Below are 17,059 nucleotides of genomic sequence, written 5' to 3'. Positions count from 1 at the left end.
CTCCGAGTGATACTCCTTCAACAATTGTTTTATCTGGTCCAGTGCGTCACCCTCCGGCTCCGCCTGGTGTCTCTCTTCAAGGTCCTTCAGCTGACCTTCCAAAAGTGTGAGCCGCTGCCTAATAGATTTCAATACACCGGAGTGTTTGGCCATGGCTACCCCGCGTATGAAGACCTTAAAGGCTTCCCACAGCGTCTGAAAACTGTCCACGGAGCCCGTATTTGCCACAAAAAAGTTTTCAATTTCCACCGCCAGCTCCCCAAGGAACACCTCGTCCAGTAACGAGTACGGGGGGAAACGCCACGTAAAGGGGGGGATTCCGCGTACCGGGGATTCCAGGAGCAGGAGGAGGGGAGAGTGATCAGACAGGGTGCGTGGCAGTATGAGACAGTCCCTAATGTTATTGGATAGCCGCTGCGAGACAAGCCAGTAATCAATTCTAGTGTGCAGTGCGTGATATGCTGAATAGTGTGTGTACCCCCCTTTGGAGTGATGCCTACTACGCCACACATCCAAGAGATCTAGATGCACCATCTCAGTGCGGAGCGCCGTGGCAGCCGCCGACGGACTCCTGCTCGGTCCATCAGACCTGTCCAGGTCTGGATTGAAAACCAGGTTAAAGTCCCCACCCCAGAGCACACTCTCACAGTCATACATTTTGCATTTCCTGGCCAATTCAGTGTAGAACTCAGGCGAATCGTAATTGGGCCCGTAGAGATTCACAAGCAGCATGTCGTGTCCTCGCCCCTTGCACCTGCAAATTACATACCTCCCCACCGGGTCCGACTCCAGTGGCTTTAATGTGAGTTTGGAGCGAGGGTTCACCCATATCAGCGTCCCTCTCGAGTGTGTGGTGAAGCCCGCAGCTATACTATTCCCAATCAACCCCTTATGTTGTAACATTCTGCTAGCAAGAGGCAAGTGAGTCTCCTGGAGGAGAGCGAGGTCTATATTATGCCTGCGCAAGTAGCTAAGGACCTTTCTCAGCTTCCTATAGTCATTAAGGCCCCTGACGTTCCATGTCAAAGCGCGCAGCGGGGCTCTCGCCTCTTCGGCTCGTAATGTGTGTTTCTCAGGTCCCGCCATTGTGAATAGAATGCGCGACAAGGCTGCCCTGTAGCGGTGACAGTCGGACCCCAGGGGCACTGACCGTCCGGCGACACAATAAACACTGGCCTAGTTCAGCCCATATGGCCCCACCCCAATTTCCAGAGAGCAACCACTCGGTAGTTAAACCCAAAATCAACTCCCCTTTAAGAACAAACCCCAACAGTCCCCCCACCTCCCACAGCAGACCCACCCCAATTTGGTCATGCAGAATACCATCCCACCCAACCCACCCTCAGCAACCAGTAGAATTTTCCCATGTGCACAACGCTCAAAAGTAGTAGGGTCGTGAAGAAGAGAGGGGTACGGGTCCAGTTTCTTCAAGCCGCCCCCCGCCGCCGACCGCCAAAGCCAATTAAGGGCAGCACAGCAGTCACTCAGCAGCCGATTCCGCTAGTTCCTTTGTCGCTGCCTCGACCGCAGCACGCTGGCCTACCTGTATCTCCTCTTGGGGAGGGCGACGCGGTCTACGCCGCCGTTTCTGCTGACGCCATTGCCCCGCGGCGCCTATCTCTGAGTCGTTCTCCGTTCGGGTGTCCCCCGGGGGTTCAGGTTCCTCAATGTCTAACAGCCGGCAGGCGTCAGCAAGAGATCGAATCTGGTGTACTTTATTGTTCATTTTGAAGACAATCCTGAACGGGTGACCCCAGCTGTATGTGATTCCGAGGCGTCGCAGTTCCGCAGTAACCGGTCGGAACGACCTGCGCTTTTCCAGGGTGATGGCTGCCAGGTCCTGATAAAGTGCCGGCGAATGATCGCCATAGGTGACGGAGCCCATCTGTCGCGCCTTGGTGAGAATCTCCTCCTTTGTGCGATAGTCCTGTACGCAGACCAGAATGTCCGCCGGCAGGGCGCCCGAAGCTCTAGGCGGCCCAGCCCGATGTGCTCTATCCAGGGCGATAATGGAGTCAGCAGAGCGTCCCAAGACGTGGTTGAAAAGGCCCTGCGTAAACTTGAAGAGATCCGCTGTGTCCGGGGTGGGTTTCACTCCTCTGATTCGAATGTTATGCCTTCGGGACCTGTTCTCCAAGTCTTCCACGTGTGATTGTAGATCAACTTGCTGGTCATGAATGCGGATAATTTCCTGCTGGAGCGCTTCCATCTCGACATCCCGGGCGTCAGTCTTCGACTCCAGATCCGCAACTCGCTCCCCAATGGCGTCCGTGTCTCGTCTCAGCTCCCGAATCTCCCCCTTCAGTTCAGTCCTAAGAAGCTGGAGATCCTCCCGCAGACCTCCAAATAGCGATTCCAAGAACGATCTTGTGACCGGCTCGTCATTGCTTCGGGAGCCGGGGCTCGGAGTGCCGCCCGCTGACTTGGCAGACGCCGCAGTGTTGTCAGCGCCGCGAGGGTCCGTTTTTCCCCCCCCCCTCCCGTGGAGACGGGCGAAAGTAAGTCCTTTATGGTCCTGTCCTTCCTCACCCTTCCATTCGCCATACTGCCCCAGACAGTCTGCAGCTCCCGGTGTGCTCTAGTCCAGAAGCTCGCCCCAGCACCTGTAGTCCAGGACCAGACCGTCCAGCACTAAACGGCCACCTTCCTTGCTCCGCCGCCGAATTCCGCGGCTCCAAGTACTCTCGCTGGCTGGATCTGATCGTCTGTGTGTCCCTCCCAGAGAGTGCGTTGGGCGCTACCCCAGGCGAAGTAGGCCGCACGGGGAAGCAATTGCTGGGTCGGGTCGAATCACGATATGCCAGTTCCCAGGGCACCACACCGCAGTCGCCACTCCTGGGCCCGGTCGCCGCTGCTCACACCAGGGGCCACTTAAATAAGAGCGTCACATTGAGGACCCCACACCCTGTCGCGGTCCTGGCTCTGCTGCGCAGCCTGGGGTGGGACCTCTACTCCCCGTCAGTGGCAAGAGCAGCAGTATTTGGGGATTCCCACTCGGGCCCTCCACTGTGCAGGGGGGGCAGATGTGTGTTGCTGGCGGAGGCGAGTAGTCTGAGGTCCGGCGCCGCGAAGGGTGCTCCCCGCTGGTGCAGATCTCTACGCCCGACCTCACTGTTTCAAAATGGCGGCGCTCTGCCAGTGGAGCACCCCCAGCTCCAGGGGGGACCGCTGAGGCGGCTGCTCGTTGCAGGGGGGGGGGGAGCGCAGCGGTCAGCACTCGTTGCCCACCAGGGCCGCAGTCCGTGGCCGCTAGGGCTCCTCACAGCCTCCCCCTCCTCCTCACCTCCGGCCACGTCCCAGGCCCCGCCGTCGCAGCCTCGATCGTTTCCGCTGTCCTCTCCTGTCCCACTCCGCCGATCGGGGACCTCCGTTGAGTCGGTGCGTTCACTCGGCAGGTCCGCAGACGCCTCCTCCAGAGAGCCGCAGGCAGCTTCACCCCCAGTCCCGCTGGTCAGGCTGAGCTTAGCCCGTCAGGGAGGTCTCCGCGGCGGCCTGGTGGCTCCGCCCCCCTCGGCCTCACTCCCGCTTCTCCGTGTGCCGCAGGGCCTCACTGGCCGCACCGTACAGACCCCGCGCCGGCCTAAATCTCGCACTCCAAGGTCTCGGCTCGCTTCAGCAATGCCCGCTGCAAGTCGGAAACTGCACCAGAGACCCAGCACGGTCCCTCGGTGCCCAGAGGTATGCTTTAGAGGCTATGTAACGGCGGTCGGCGGCGGGAGCTCAGTGAGACACGTCCGCTCACACCGCCATCTTGGCCACGCCCCCCCCGTGTGTAATCCATCTTTCATTCAAGAACTTTTATACTACTCAAGAGGTAAATTGTACACCATTGTACGTCAAAATGGACCTTGGTAAACCCTCATTTGCAAAGAGATCGTCTAGAAAACTAATCACAGATGATAAATCCACTGAATTGACAATTTTTATAACTGGCCACCTAGCAAACATATCAACACAAACAAGAATGTATCGATCTTGAGACCGGACCTTAACTGGACCCAGGATATCCAGAGCAATATCCACCCAAGGACCAGTGGCTTTTTTTCTGACAACCATAGGTTGAGTTCTACACTTAAGAACCTTGTCACTATTAGCACATTGAGAACAACAACACACTAACCTTTCAATCTGGGTGTCCATTGCAGGCCACCAATAGGCTTCCCTAAGCCTTTCTTTTGTTTTTGCTATACCCATATGACTAGCGTGTGCATTCTATATCAACTTGTGACGTAGCATCAATGGAACAACAAGCCTACATCCTCTGATAAGAAGTCCATTAGAAAAGGACAATCCTTCTTTGGCACACCAGAATCCTCTAACCTGCTCGTCACACTCACGTTTTTCACACCACCCGTCACGTACAAAACATATAACTTGCTGTAGAACTGAATCATCTCTCAAACTTGTATTCCATTCTTCCTCAGTGACTACGCCTTCAGTGACCACACAAACGTTTAAGTCCTCTCCAGAGTCTTCACCAACAAAAGAGTCACTACCATCAGAAACAGCTGCACCACCGAGCCTAGACAAACAATCCGCTAGGATGTTGTTAGCTCCTGGTAAATAAGAAACAAGAAATTTGAAGTCCTGCAGTGCAACCACCCATTTTCTTATTCTATGCGAGGCACAATCAATTACTTTCTTTTCAAACACTTCTTTTAAAGGCTTGTGGTCAGAGACCACAGAAAAGTGTTTGCCCCTCAAAAATTTCTTAAGCTTTCGAACAGCCCAATATACAGCCAAAGCTTACTTCTCAACTACTGAATAATTGCACTTGGCAGCTCTAAGCAGTCTGAAGATGAATAAAACGGTGTTATCTACCTTTTCACCAGGTTGTAAAAGTACGGCACCTAGAACCTTGCAACCAGCATCTGTCATGATATAAGATTGCGTGTCCATAGCTATGTATGGTGCAGATCTATGGGGTTTTAAAAATGTTAAGCAGTTACAGGTCGCTGAGGACAAATTTGTAAAGTCTATTCTGGCTGTACCTCAATCGACTGCAGGCTTTATAGTTCACCAAGAATGTGGGGTGGGATATTTAGAGGATCGGATTGCCATCGCCCCTCTATTAAAGTGGATTACGGTTTGGCTAAATCCAGAAGTGGATGTGAACCATGAGATTCTGGCAGATTGTCTTAAACTAGAACATTGGCACTCCATTCCATGGTTAAGCAATGTTAGAAAGGTTGCAGTTTTACTGGGGCGGCCAGAAATATTTGAGGAACCATCTAAACTGGTCAAAGGTGATATAAAATGGGTTAAGTCAGCCTTTAAACGGCGCAGAGAGATGGACAGAGAGGGCTTTGAATTGAATAAGCCCACTGTGAGAACCCACCAGTTGATTGTAACATCAGACAATGACCTAGAGTTATATCTGAAGATTGTTAACAACCCAAACCACAGATACTTGCTAACCAAGTTCAGATTAAATAAAATTCATCTACTTATTTCAGGCTGCCCGAGTTGGACTAAGGCCACAGATCTGAAAATATGCACTTGCGATGGTTTTTCTATAATGGACACTGCCCACTTCATGTTCTTTTGTGGCTTTTTTAAGGTTATACGGACAAAATTTATTGTACCCCTTTTGAAGGATAAAGGGTTTAAACAAGTGAAACCTGCGCTATTATATCTCCAACTGTTGACAAATACGTGGGAAATTTTTAATGTTGCTACTTTTTTAAATATAGTAATGAGACTGAGGAAAAATTTAGTTAGTCTCAGATAACATTTTTTTTATAGTACCAATTTCTGAATTTTTAAATTGAGATGAAATGTCCAGGTTTTTAAACTTATTCATGAAATTGTTATTTAGATTACAATGTCTGTGTTATATTTCTGTGTTTATTTGACGTGTTGTTATCCTTGTTAACCATATTGCATCTGAATGTTCTTTCCCTTTTTGGACCCATGTATACTTTTGTGGTTTTTGTTATGAACCGAATAAAGTATTTTGACTGACTAACTGATATAAGATTCTTTAGTGGAGTCAAAGCTAGAAAGATTAGGTGCTTTATTCAAACAATCTTTGATTAGGTCAAACTCATCATTACAGGACTTATCCCAAATGAATTCACGTCCCTTTTTTAGCCAAGCCCTGATATTTTCTGTTTTATGTGCAAAACTGGGAACAAATTTATTATAAAAGTCCGCCATCCCTAAAAACTTGATGAGTTCATCTTTGTTCACTGGATAGTTGAGATTGGAGATGGCCTCAACCAAGGATGGTTTTGGCTTGATGCCTGACCCTGAAATCAAATGGCCAAGATACTCAATTTCCTTGACATCAAATTTGCACTTATCTAGCCTGAGAGTGAGACCTGATTCTTGTAATTTGGACAACACTTCATTTACTCTCATATCATGTTCTTGTAGACTCACACCATGAACAAGGACATCGTCCTGGTACATTTTGACACCATCAATGCCAGCCAACATGTTCTCCATTACTCTTTGAAATACCGAAAATAACCCAGCAGATTTATAATCTGGCCACCATAACCTCTCGGTACTATGTCCGGTTTAAACAGCTTGACTTTTCTAAATAAATGTTTGTCGTAGAATACTTTGGGCACTAAAGTAATTTTCGCCCCTGAGTCGAACAACATTTCGACGTAGTTATCATTAACTGGACCTTTTTCCATGGGCCCATCAACCACTTGATCACTGACTTGACAGACAACAAGATCTTCGTCATATTGGTCATAAATGACTACCTCCCTTACTTTCTTTTGGTCCCTGTTGGATCTACAACACTTAGAAAAGTGTCCTTTCCTTTTACAAATCGAGCAAGTAGTTTTCCACCCAGGGCAGTCTTTAAAATTAGCTACATGTCCTGTATTACCACAACGGAAACACTTTACCGGAAAAGACTTAGTATTAAATTTGAACATGTCGATATTAAGGAAAAAGAGGCACTCTGTTGAGAAGGTTTGGGTGACTTATCAGAAGTGGTAGCTTTTATCTCCTTCACATCAGTGGTAGAACTCTTGATTGTCTGCATCTTTGCGTATAGGTTCAGCACATGCTTTGGAGTGCTCGTGCATTTTTAAGGTGGTGATAACATCTTGAAGCGACGGATTGTCCTTTTGCCAAAGGGTATCTTTAGCTTTATCTATGGATGAACCCAACATGAGTTGATCCCTAAGTCTCTCGTCCAAGCTTCCGGCAAATGAGCAAGTTGAGGCAAGCTTGCGTAAGGCTGTGACATATTGTTCAACCGATTCATCATGCCTTTGTACTCTCTTTCCAAAGTGATATTGTTCTAATAGCATGCTCATTTTTGGAAGATAATGTAAGTCCATTTTCTTTATGCAAATCTCGTTTTCATTGAGTGAGTCAGCCTCACCATCAGGTAGATCAGGTAGGTGCTCAAATACCTCCTGTACCTCCAAACCTAGACAATGCAGGAACAGAGATGACTTTCTTTCTGCACTTAGAGACATGCCACAAACCCTAGCGTAATTGACAAATACTTTTTTCCATTTCAACCAGGGTATGGAAGGTTCTCCAGGAGCAGAAAGAAAGGAGGAGGGGTGACGTTATTCATGACAGCAAAAAGGTGAGCAGTAAGAGGCACAATGAGAATATTTATAATCAGAAAGAGGAGTGAGTAAAAGCGTAAAGGTCACACCTAAACGGTATTACAAGGATAATAAGACTGAGTTTGTAAGGGTAATTAAGAGTAATTTGTCGAAGCAAGTAAATGAAAACTAAGGTTGTAACAAGAAGAGTACACAGATAGTGGCATAAAGATAGTCAGCTGTGCTGATCAGCGAGGAATCTGCAGTACATGTTAACATACAATAGAGACGAATTGCGCAGATGAGGCTCAAACACTGAGTTAACAGCACACAAGTTTTATTCAGTTTGCTGTGCTGATCAGCATAGGATGTGCAGTACATATAAATATAACAAAGAGAAGAAGCTGTGCAGATCAGCATTATAAATAAATAATAAAATAAAAGTAGTACCTTTTAAGCGCGCTAGCGTTGATCTGCAGTCCTGAAGTTTTACAATAAAATAATGCTGTGCAGATCAGCGTGGAAATATAAAATAAAATAACAGCAGGAGGCTAGTGTTGATCTGCTGTCCTGTGGTTTTACGAAAAATAATGCTGAGCAGATCAGCGTGGAAATAAATAATACAATAAAAGTAGTACCTTTTGAGTGCCGATCCAACAAAGGAATAAGCCTTGTCCCAGACGATGAAGTGATAAAGTTTTTCTTAATGCACCCGAAAAAACTGGAACCAATCCAAGATGGCGTAGGTCAAGTGGCAAGTGTCACGCTGACTTGAAGAATGCGAAGGAGATGTCGCGATGAAGAAGCCGTGAAGTGAAGTCTTGGCAGGAAGATGACGTCACGGTTGTCAAGGTGAGGTTGAGAAGACAGCACTGGGATCAGGCATGGACAGGCATCTTGGGTTGCTAAGCAACAGCACTCGGTACGTTGATAGGCTTCTGCTTTGAAGAACTCGGTATGCTGATAGGCTCCAACGTAGAAACCGCAGAAAGCACAGCGGACCCAGTAGACAGTCCAGACGTTGCGCTAAAATACAGCGGAGCCGACAGGAACAGTGCAGTGGTACCGCCTTGCAGCACTGGCTGTACTACCTGGAAGCAAATAACATGAACAAAGAAGATGTGCGAACTGAAGTGATGACAAAGAGTTCGCACTGTGATCCAGCTGATTAAGTCGAATGAAGCAGAGGTCAGCGAGAGCGCAGTGAACTCCGAGAAGTAAGGTAGTCTTGCCACTCTTGAGTTTAAATGTACAAGAATGTTGAGTTCAGGTCTCTTAATGTTGGTGGGTAGGTTTCCAATCGTCGCCAAAATGAAGTAGTGGACCCACAGAAGTAAAGACAGGAAACTGTGGTCTTGGTTGAGGATCTTTAATGTAGCTTCTTGTAAAGAGACCTCATCCTTCAGCAAACAAATCCAACTGACTCCCAGTTCAAGTAGAAACATTCTATGCGGAGTATTCTAATAGAGAACACAGATCCATGGTAACAAGGGAGAATGACATAGGAAAGGTAAGAACACTACACACCCTTCAACGACCCTCCAGCCATAGCATGTACAATGACTGTGTCAATAGGGCTGAGTCCATGGTCCACCTGCACAGTTTGCAGTTTATCCTTTTAGACAGATAATAATGGCTGTTTAACTGATCCTCATATTGGGTCCAGGCATAATCCACATGCATGTGTCATTCAGTATCTCATTTTGAGTGGGCTCTCTTGTGGTATTTGTTGAAACTGAGCCGCTTGGTTCCACTGTGTCTTGCTGTACTAAAGTGCAGAGGGTGTCCGAGATCGTTGTCATACCACACATCCGTTGTTCAGTTGATCCATTTGGCCTGGTCCGGCCTATCCTTCCTCAGTCCTTGCCACCTGAATCCCAATGTGTACCAGTTTCACGCCCTTTCTCCAACCAGCCCAATACATCCGCTGGATGTGTGAAAAAGTGTGTCCTTCTTCCTTGGACCTCTCTCTACTTTGGTGAAAACAGTACATCAATGTACATGATGTACATTTAATGTACATCAAAAGTAGCCTCCATTTTATAACTAAGAAGTATTTTCTCTGGGACTGAGGTTTCCGTGTTTAATCCAAGAAAATTCCGATGTTTTTTCCTTCAAACCTAGGATCTCTTTTTTCCAGAAGTTTTACACTACGGATATAGTTCCATCTTTTGTTCCAAGGCCTCTTTGAAATATTCAATGGCAGCTAGGATTTGTGTCCGTGATAGTTTTTTGGAGATTCCAATAGAGATTATTTATCACTAACATCCGCCACTTAGATACCATTCCAGCATCTTGATCCACGCGTGTTTGCTATACTTGTCCCGTCCGGTATTATCCACAGATTTTCACCTCAGCTTCTGCCCAGTTCAAGCGACTAGGAAGGGGTGGTGACATTCGGTCAGCGTAATCCTGGCCAATACACATGAGGGCAGAAAGCGACCCAGCTCTATCCACATGCACCGGCTCGAGGTATTAATGAATGTCCTTATCTTAATTATGGGTGTAGCCACAAAGATCGCACACCAGACGCATTATCTCGTGTAACGGGTTCCAAGTAGGCCCTGGCCTTTCCAGGCAGTTTCTGGCAACCTTTCAGAACACAGCTCCATGTTTGGACTCCCTCAAGCTGCAGCATACACAGACCCTCTTGATTTTTCGTGATTCCAGTACCCTCTCCGGTGGTACACCAATAGGCAATGCTCTAACTGGCAGTGCAATTTGGGCCCAGTATGCTTTTAAATCGTCTTGTGCTTTTTAGGTTTCGACTGGAGCACGGAGCTTTAGCTCCGCCTCCAGAAGAAATCTGTAGTCTTCAGTAAGGGACACTTGAATACGCCCTCTGTTCCATTGGCTAGCTCCATAAATGGAGGCTAGCCATTGGAACAGAGATCTGTCCGTCATTCACGGACCAGATTCGGGGGCGTTCCCGAGATTTTTTCCCTGGGTGTTCCCTCTGTGTAGTCATCGGGCGGTGGGCGGAGTTTCGTTTTTTTTTTGGGTGTTTGTGTCCGTCATTATGCCGACCACGGCCGCCGGAAGAAGTCCAGGTGAGTGCGTTCCTTTCCCGCCCCCCCCTCCCGCTGTCCATGCGCCGTTCCCGCCCCCCCCCCCCCTCCCGCTGTCCATGGGCCGGTTTTGTGACAGGGGGCTGGTTTCGGTGGTTGGGCCGATTTGGACCTGGTACGTGACTGACGTGAGTCAGTAGCACAACAATCTGCAAAGCATAATGCTGCTGGTGCTGCACTGCATGCACAGTGTCCGTGTGTCAGGCCTGGTGGTCCGTGTGACCATAACTGTGTCCGATTTCATTTAGGCTACATAAGAATGATTCATGAAGAATTTAAATAAATACATACAATCCCCTGCACGCAGCGCGCAGATGTCTCCACCACACGTGTGCGCGCTGCGGTTACAGTTCAGTGGGGTGGGGTCTGGTCAGGATGATCGTGCTCATTGGCGGCACGCGCAAAAAAAGTGCGCGTGACTGGACCTGTTGGTGAGGCGAACAGGCAGGGCAGGCATTTTAGAGGCCAGAGAGAGCCACCGGTGAGTCTAGTCAGGGTCCTTCCTCCAGCCGTTTAAATTGTATGCAATGCAATACCTTATTCATGGCAGTGTCTGGGGGCGCGTCGCGATTGAGCCGGAAATAACAGCAAAAGTTAAGGCCCGGTTCCGCAGCGCAGTGTATTTGAGAGCAGGGGCAGAGCGAGGTGGTGGCTCAGAAGAGTCTCAAAGGCACACTCCCCAGCGGGTCAACAACAGACGTGGGTGCGGGTGCTACAAGCGGTAGCTGGTGATATTCACCTTGCAGTAAGACGACTCCTGCAGGGCCTCACCACAGCCTGGGGCGCCTGCCCTGTGGAGCAAGCAAGCCACCCCCAGCCAGCGTGTCTCTCTATTCAATAGGGAGCGGTGCCCCTTCATGCAATCTAGGTCTGTTCAGGGAGGGCGCACTCGATCTCCAGGGCCTCCAACGGGTATCCCTGACCACACGGGCTCACTCAACTGCATCAGGTAGAAAGAAGATCCTGCGAATCAAACTGGGCCCTGCAGGCCCATACTGCTACCCGTTCCCTGGGTCTGAGGGGGAGAGTCACCAAGGTGGGCCCATCCGGTAGACTAACAGCAGATGCAAGTGCGGGTGAGATGGGTGATTGCCGAGGCTCTGAACAGTGCACCAAAGGTGATGTCCATAGGGCCTCTCCACAGCCCGGAAGGCCCCCGTGCTGTCTCAATCAGCCCCCCTCCCCCCTGCAGGCAGGAGCCACTGGCCGATATGTCGCTTTCCGCCTCTGTGCGAATCTGGCCTGCCCAAAGGGGTGAACTCTGCCTCCCGCCCCGGACAAACCAATTTGCACGGCCTCTGAAGTGAGGGCCTCATGGCCTGCAGATTTAGGTGGGGGGAGGGGACGTCACACCCCGGTCCGGCGCCTCACTGGATGAGCGGCAGCGATGATAATGTGTACACTACTCGGGTGTTGTGAGGTGCGGCAGCGAAGGTATTTCTTTTACTCTGTACTTGGATGTCTCTATTGCCCTTAAACTGTCTGTTTTGCTGCTCGCGTGGCTGTCACTTTCACCCATACTTTGCTGTTGTGTGTTACTAGTGTAATTACTATGTACCCCATGCTGCTGGGACTGCAGGGAGAATGAGACAGCAGGTCCCAGCTGCGAGGTGGGGGGAGGGCCGAGGGGGCACCTTGGGAGAGTTTTTTTAGGCGTGGGTGTGCCGTCAAAGATTTCAGAATGGCTCTAGAGGGACATCACCTTCAGTAAGTGTTAGTTTCCGTGAAGCAGAATAGTTAGTGGCACAGTTAACTCTCTCACAGCATAATCTTCACCTTTAGGGTTGGGCTCTGACTGTTTGATTCAGTATACATTTACGAGACCCCCCTACTGAACCGTTTTGCACCAGTATTTCCTTTTTAAGAGTTTTTCTTTTCTATATTTGCTTATAAGCTTGCCCACTCTCAAATAAAAATACCTGCCAGGAGACAACACAACCCCGTGAGAGATGGTCTCATGCCGCAAGACTACAGGGCCTTCCAAGGATTATAATACAATTACTCTCCGTTTTATGTGCCATATTAAAGACGATGTTTCATGGGCACTACAAGCACAATATGAGCTCTTCACACACAGAAGCATTACTGACTCTTGGGGCGTTTACAGAACCTCCAGCAAGGCTCCGTTTTCTGCAGAACTAAGAATGCCTGTTTCATGAAGTGTCAGACAACGAGTCTGTGTGTGTGGGGGGGCAAAAGTAATGACTATAGGGATTGTACAACCATTAGCTCACACACGGGTTGTTACAACCCTCAGTTCACAGAGCAGTAAGCCCAACACTCGGCCCAAAAAAAGGTAAATGCAATTCTCACTGTGCCCATGAAAGTGTCTGTCAGGGGCACCTGGAAGAAAAGACGGCCGATTACAGGACAGGGTGCGTGTGCTGAGCAAAAATGATGTGTACACTTTACACTACTCTGGTGTTGCCTCGATGCCTTTTCCTTCTGCTTCACCCAGAAACACCATCTCCTTTCAATCAGCTTATATAGGCAATAGTTTGATTGAAGGAAACATTTTCAGCTGTCAGTAGGAACCGCAAGTTATTTTTTCATCTGGTCAGTGTTTTAAATAAATACAGAAACGTTTGAACACCGGCTTTATTTTGCTTCCCAGGAGCAGCAGTCTGTTCTTTTTGTCCATTTGTTTCCCTTACATTGATTTAGATTGCATTTTGTAGCGTCGTGAAAGTGTTTTGTGTGTGCTTTGTGCTCTTTCCTCGTAATTGTTTTCTGTTCTGTTTCTTGGATAAAAGGTAGTTGGCCTACAACCGGTATGTGACAATAGTGGTAAAATCCCCTGGCATAATAGTTTCTCAGTATTACATCTTTTCAATGTCTCAATGTGGCTTCTTTCATCTGATGTGAGCCCGCAAAAGCTGACCTCAGTAGCTCCACAGTTTTTTTATTTCCATTACATCGCTCAGTTTCTTGCCATATAGATTATTCTGATATTCGATTTTATTCATTTGATTGATTTGGGAAACAAGATGGAAATGTAACAACGGAGAACGATTCTCATATTTTCAGCCTGTTTCCGATTTTTTTTAAGGCTATTCAAGGAGTATTTTCTAAAATATATCTTGGTTTCATATTCCCAGGTGTGACAACACGTGTACAACGGGCACACGCAGAATTTCTCCCTAGTGGAAGAATTCTCTGCCAGAGTATAAATCGTGTAACTTCTCCTGTGCTTTTTTCCTCCATGGGGAAAACATTAGAAATTCCCTTTCCTTAATCTCGATCGAGCAGGTTGCATGGCAAGGGGGCGAATGTAGCCGCAAAGTATTTAACGCTAATGTCTTTGTCGTGCCAGAACCTGTAAAATTGACTCGATTATCATAGAGAGACGCGAGTCAGGAAATAAATGAGATGTTTGACTAGCTAATGGGGCACATAGGTTACCACTCAGATCTATAGGTGTATGTGCCTATATAGCTATATATACTCGGTGTAAGTCTCAGCCTCCCCTCTCTGTATGTCTGAATAATCCATACATATATTGAGATTTGAATACTTGCTGCAGAAGTTACATCCATGCCATGTCATTTCCAGTTGCACACAATGCGACAGACACAACATATCTGCAGATGGGCTGGCTGTCTTTGCGCCAACGGCATACTAAAGTTTCAAACTATTTGAAAGTTTATTCTCCCAGTACGTCCTGTCTGGTAGCTTAGATCTGCTACACAATTACAACGGCTTTGTTTGTTTTATTTATACAAAAGCAAACCGTTCTTGACTGGATAAAATGCGTACCACAACCGCCCGCGATAATAACGCTTGTCATTTACAGCGCTGTTGTGTTATAGAACTCGTCTGCAAGTAATTGCTGCCTGCTGAGCTCGTCCAGTAGGGTACCATAGGTCTCACATTTGCGAGAGATTAAGCTATTGCCAATGTAAGTGACAATGCCATTTATTTATCTGTATTCAAAACCAACACATAAATCAAAATGTTGTCATTTACAATGCCAATAGCTCTAACTTTTCAAAAGGCGAAACCGTTGCATTGTAAATGCTTGTTTTAAGCATAGCAGCAGGGGCAGGAGATTCCACAGCTTTCACATTGTCCTCAAACACACCCAAAGTCTATAGTAGTCATGCCAATAGACCTGATTCAGGCAGAAGACGGCCGATATTTGAGGTCCAATGTGGCTTTATTTTAGCTGTCTCCTGTCTGAAACAGTCTGATTCAATAATCAAAGGTAAAAATTAATTCTCCCGATTTATTTTTCAAAATCTCTCACTTACCTGTTCTAAAATGTTGGCATGATGTGTGGCATGCCGTCACCCCACGGTCGAATGACGCCCCACGAACTGCCGCCAAGGTCCCACCAGAGGCTTCAAGGGTGCGTCAATCTTCTCAGACTGCCAAGCTGCAGGAGACAGACGGACACTGTGCGTTCCGTCAGGTACAAGCACGATTCTCTCGGGCTCCGCCCACTCACAGTTGTACTCGAATGGACGAGCCCTCTGGTACACTAATCATCCGTCCTCTCTGATGATGAGCAGGATGCGACGGCCTCCTCCACAAGCAGGGCCTACGACGACGTCCACAATCTCTGCTCAGTTTCCCGGCACCCGTCCCCCGCTCACTTCCTGCTGGAGCCATCTCCATCTTGGCGGAAAGCACGCATCTAGGCCTCGGCGCCCGACTGCTCAGCCATCTCATCTGTCCGGGGCTCTGACTTATTCGGTGGAACCGCCTTGCGATGTTGCTATAAAAAAAATCCCATTTTCAGACTGAGGAAGATACAGGATTCGGATTTCAGTGATCTAGCGAGCCTCCACTCAAGACATGCTGCCACTGCCAGCCATCTTGTTTGACCCCAGTGTTACCAGATTTTGGGAGTTTGAGACCCATCCCAAGCCCAAAGCTGCCCAAGTACAAGCCCAAATGCAGCCCAACGCAGAGCAGAATCAGCCCAAAGACGGAACTCTCAAATTTGATAAAAATAGCCTTCAGAATACATTTTAAAATTAATTCTAAAGTCTATTTAATATACATATAGTCTGAGGAGGAACCCGGGCAATAATGGGCTTCTGCAATCATGCCTAAATTCTATTAAAAACACTAATTTCTTTATGACCAGTCCCCACTGTGACCCTCTGTCACCACAAATACATAAAGTAGCTGATGGGAAAGCAGTGCAGAAAAGCAGGAGCTTAAAAGAGTCCTTTCAACCGTTCATCTTAATTTTGCATCATGTGTGAAGCAAGATAACTCTCATTGACTTTAGTGGACCTTTCACAGTTCAAGATCATGGATACAATCCGGACCTGTCCTTGGTGCTAACAGTTTTTAACTTGGAAGTGTTTTTAGGTGTACCATCGGTGCGGCAGTCCCAATTCACAGAGAAAAGTCTCATGGTAAAATTAGGGTCCATTTGCTTCAGTTCCCCTGGGATTTTAGGTTTCTTTTTCATAATTCCTGAAATAAAAAAACGTCCATCAGATGCATATGAAAGGTGAATAAATGTACCCATTGTCATTGGTCCTTTTGGTTGTGGCCAAACTATTTTGATTGTGACAGGATAGTAGGGTCACCGGGTTTTATGGCATTATGTTTGAGGGGTTGAGAGGTTACTATAAGTTATTGCACCATTATTATGTCAGATCCCCCTTCAGAGGGCCACTGGGCATGCAGGGACTACTGGGTCCAACCATGGTGGTTGAGGCCTTTTACTCTTGAAGTCCTGGGCTCTAACGTTCTATGGATCCTGCTCAACTGGGCCAAGTACCCCTTCAGCACTTGACTCTCGGTGGTAGCTGTGATCAAGCAGTCAAGTCTCCCCCAAATACTTGCTTTTATAGGAAAAGTAGTATTTTATTTCTTATTCTATGCAGGCAAAGGAATACGACATTAAGAACGTTGGGGTCGGGGCTTTAGCAGTTGTCAGGCAAATCCTTGACCCACCCTCCTTCATGTAACATGTTTGGCGTTATTCCCCATTCACTGGTGGCCACATCAGGGAATGCAGACTATTAGGCCATACTCAAGAGATCACTAATGACTCTTCAGGATTACAGTCAAAAGTGTTGATGGCGCCACAGCACCTTAAGCAGTAAACCCCCCTGGGCAACAAAGGCCCTAATTCAAGTATTAACCACTCCTGCAGAATGAAAGCATTTGGCTTTACAGTGGGTACCATCAATGCAGGCACTCACAAGCTCAAATCCTGCTCTGAGAAGTCAGGCTGCTAGCAGTACACACAACAGCGTAGGGCGGGAGCAGGCTCACTCTTCCTAGTCCACAGGGGTAAGTCAGGGCTGAGCCTTTGGTGAGGCTAGACCCACCGGTCACAGCCTGGGCAATGGCCTGAAGTTTTCAATGATTGTTCCCGGCAGCCCCTCTCAGCATACGGGGTTGCTGCAGTACCTTCCGGATGTAATACAGACTCCTCGGGTGCTATCACTCACACCAAGAGGCCACACCTGGTATTTAGGTTGCCACTCAGATGTTCTT

General features: G+C 47.9%; 1 protein-coding gene across 1 annotated transcript in view; it reads right to left on the bottom strand.

The window, feature by feature from the left end:
- The window catches only part of LOC144799661 (blastomere cadherin-like), a 717,354-nt gene extending 701,942 nt beyond the window's left edge, over positions 1–15,412 (bottom strand). The window contains exon 1 of the mRNA XM_078671127.1: positions 14,845–15,412. The gene's annotated coding sequence lies outside the window, so the exon portion shown is untranslated. The remainder of the gene's footprint in view (positions 1–14,844) is intronic.
- Positions 15,413–17,059: the final 1,647 nt, after the last annotated feature.

This window comes from Lissotriton helveticus, chromosome 12, assembly GCF_964261635.1.
Source record: "Lissotriton helveticus chromosome 12, aLisHel1.1, whole genome shotgun sequence".
Taxonomy (NCBI): Eukaryota; Metazoa; Chordata; class Amphibia; order Caudata; family Salamandridae; genus Lissotriton; species Lissotriton helveticus.
Note: the sequence above shows the minus strand (reverse complement) of the source record. Positions and strands in the feature narration are given on the sequence as shown.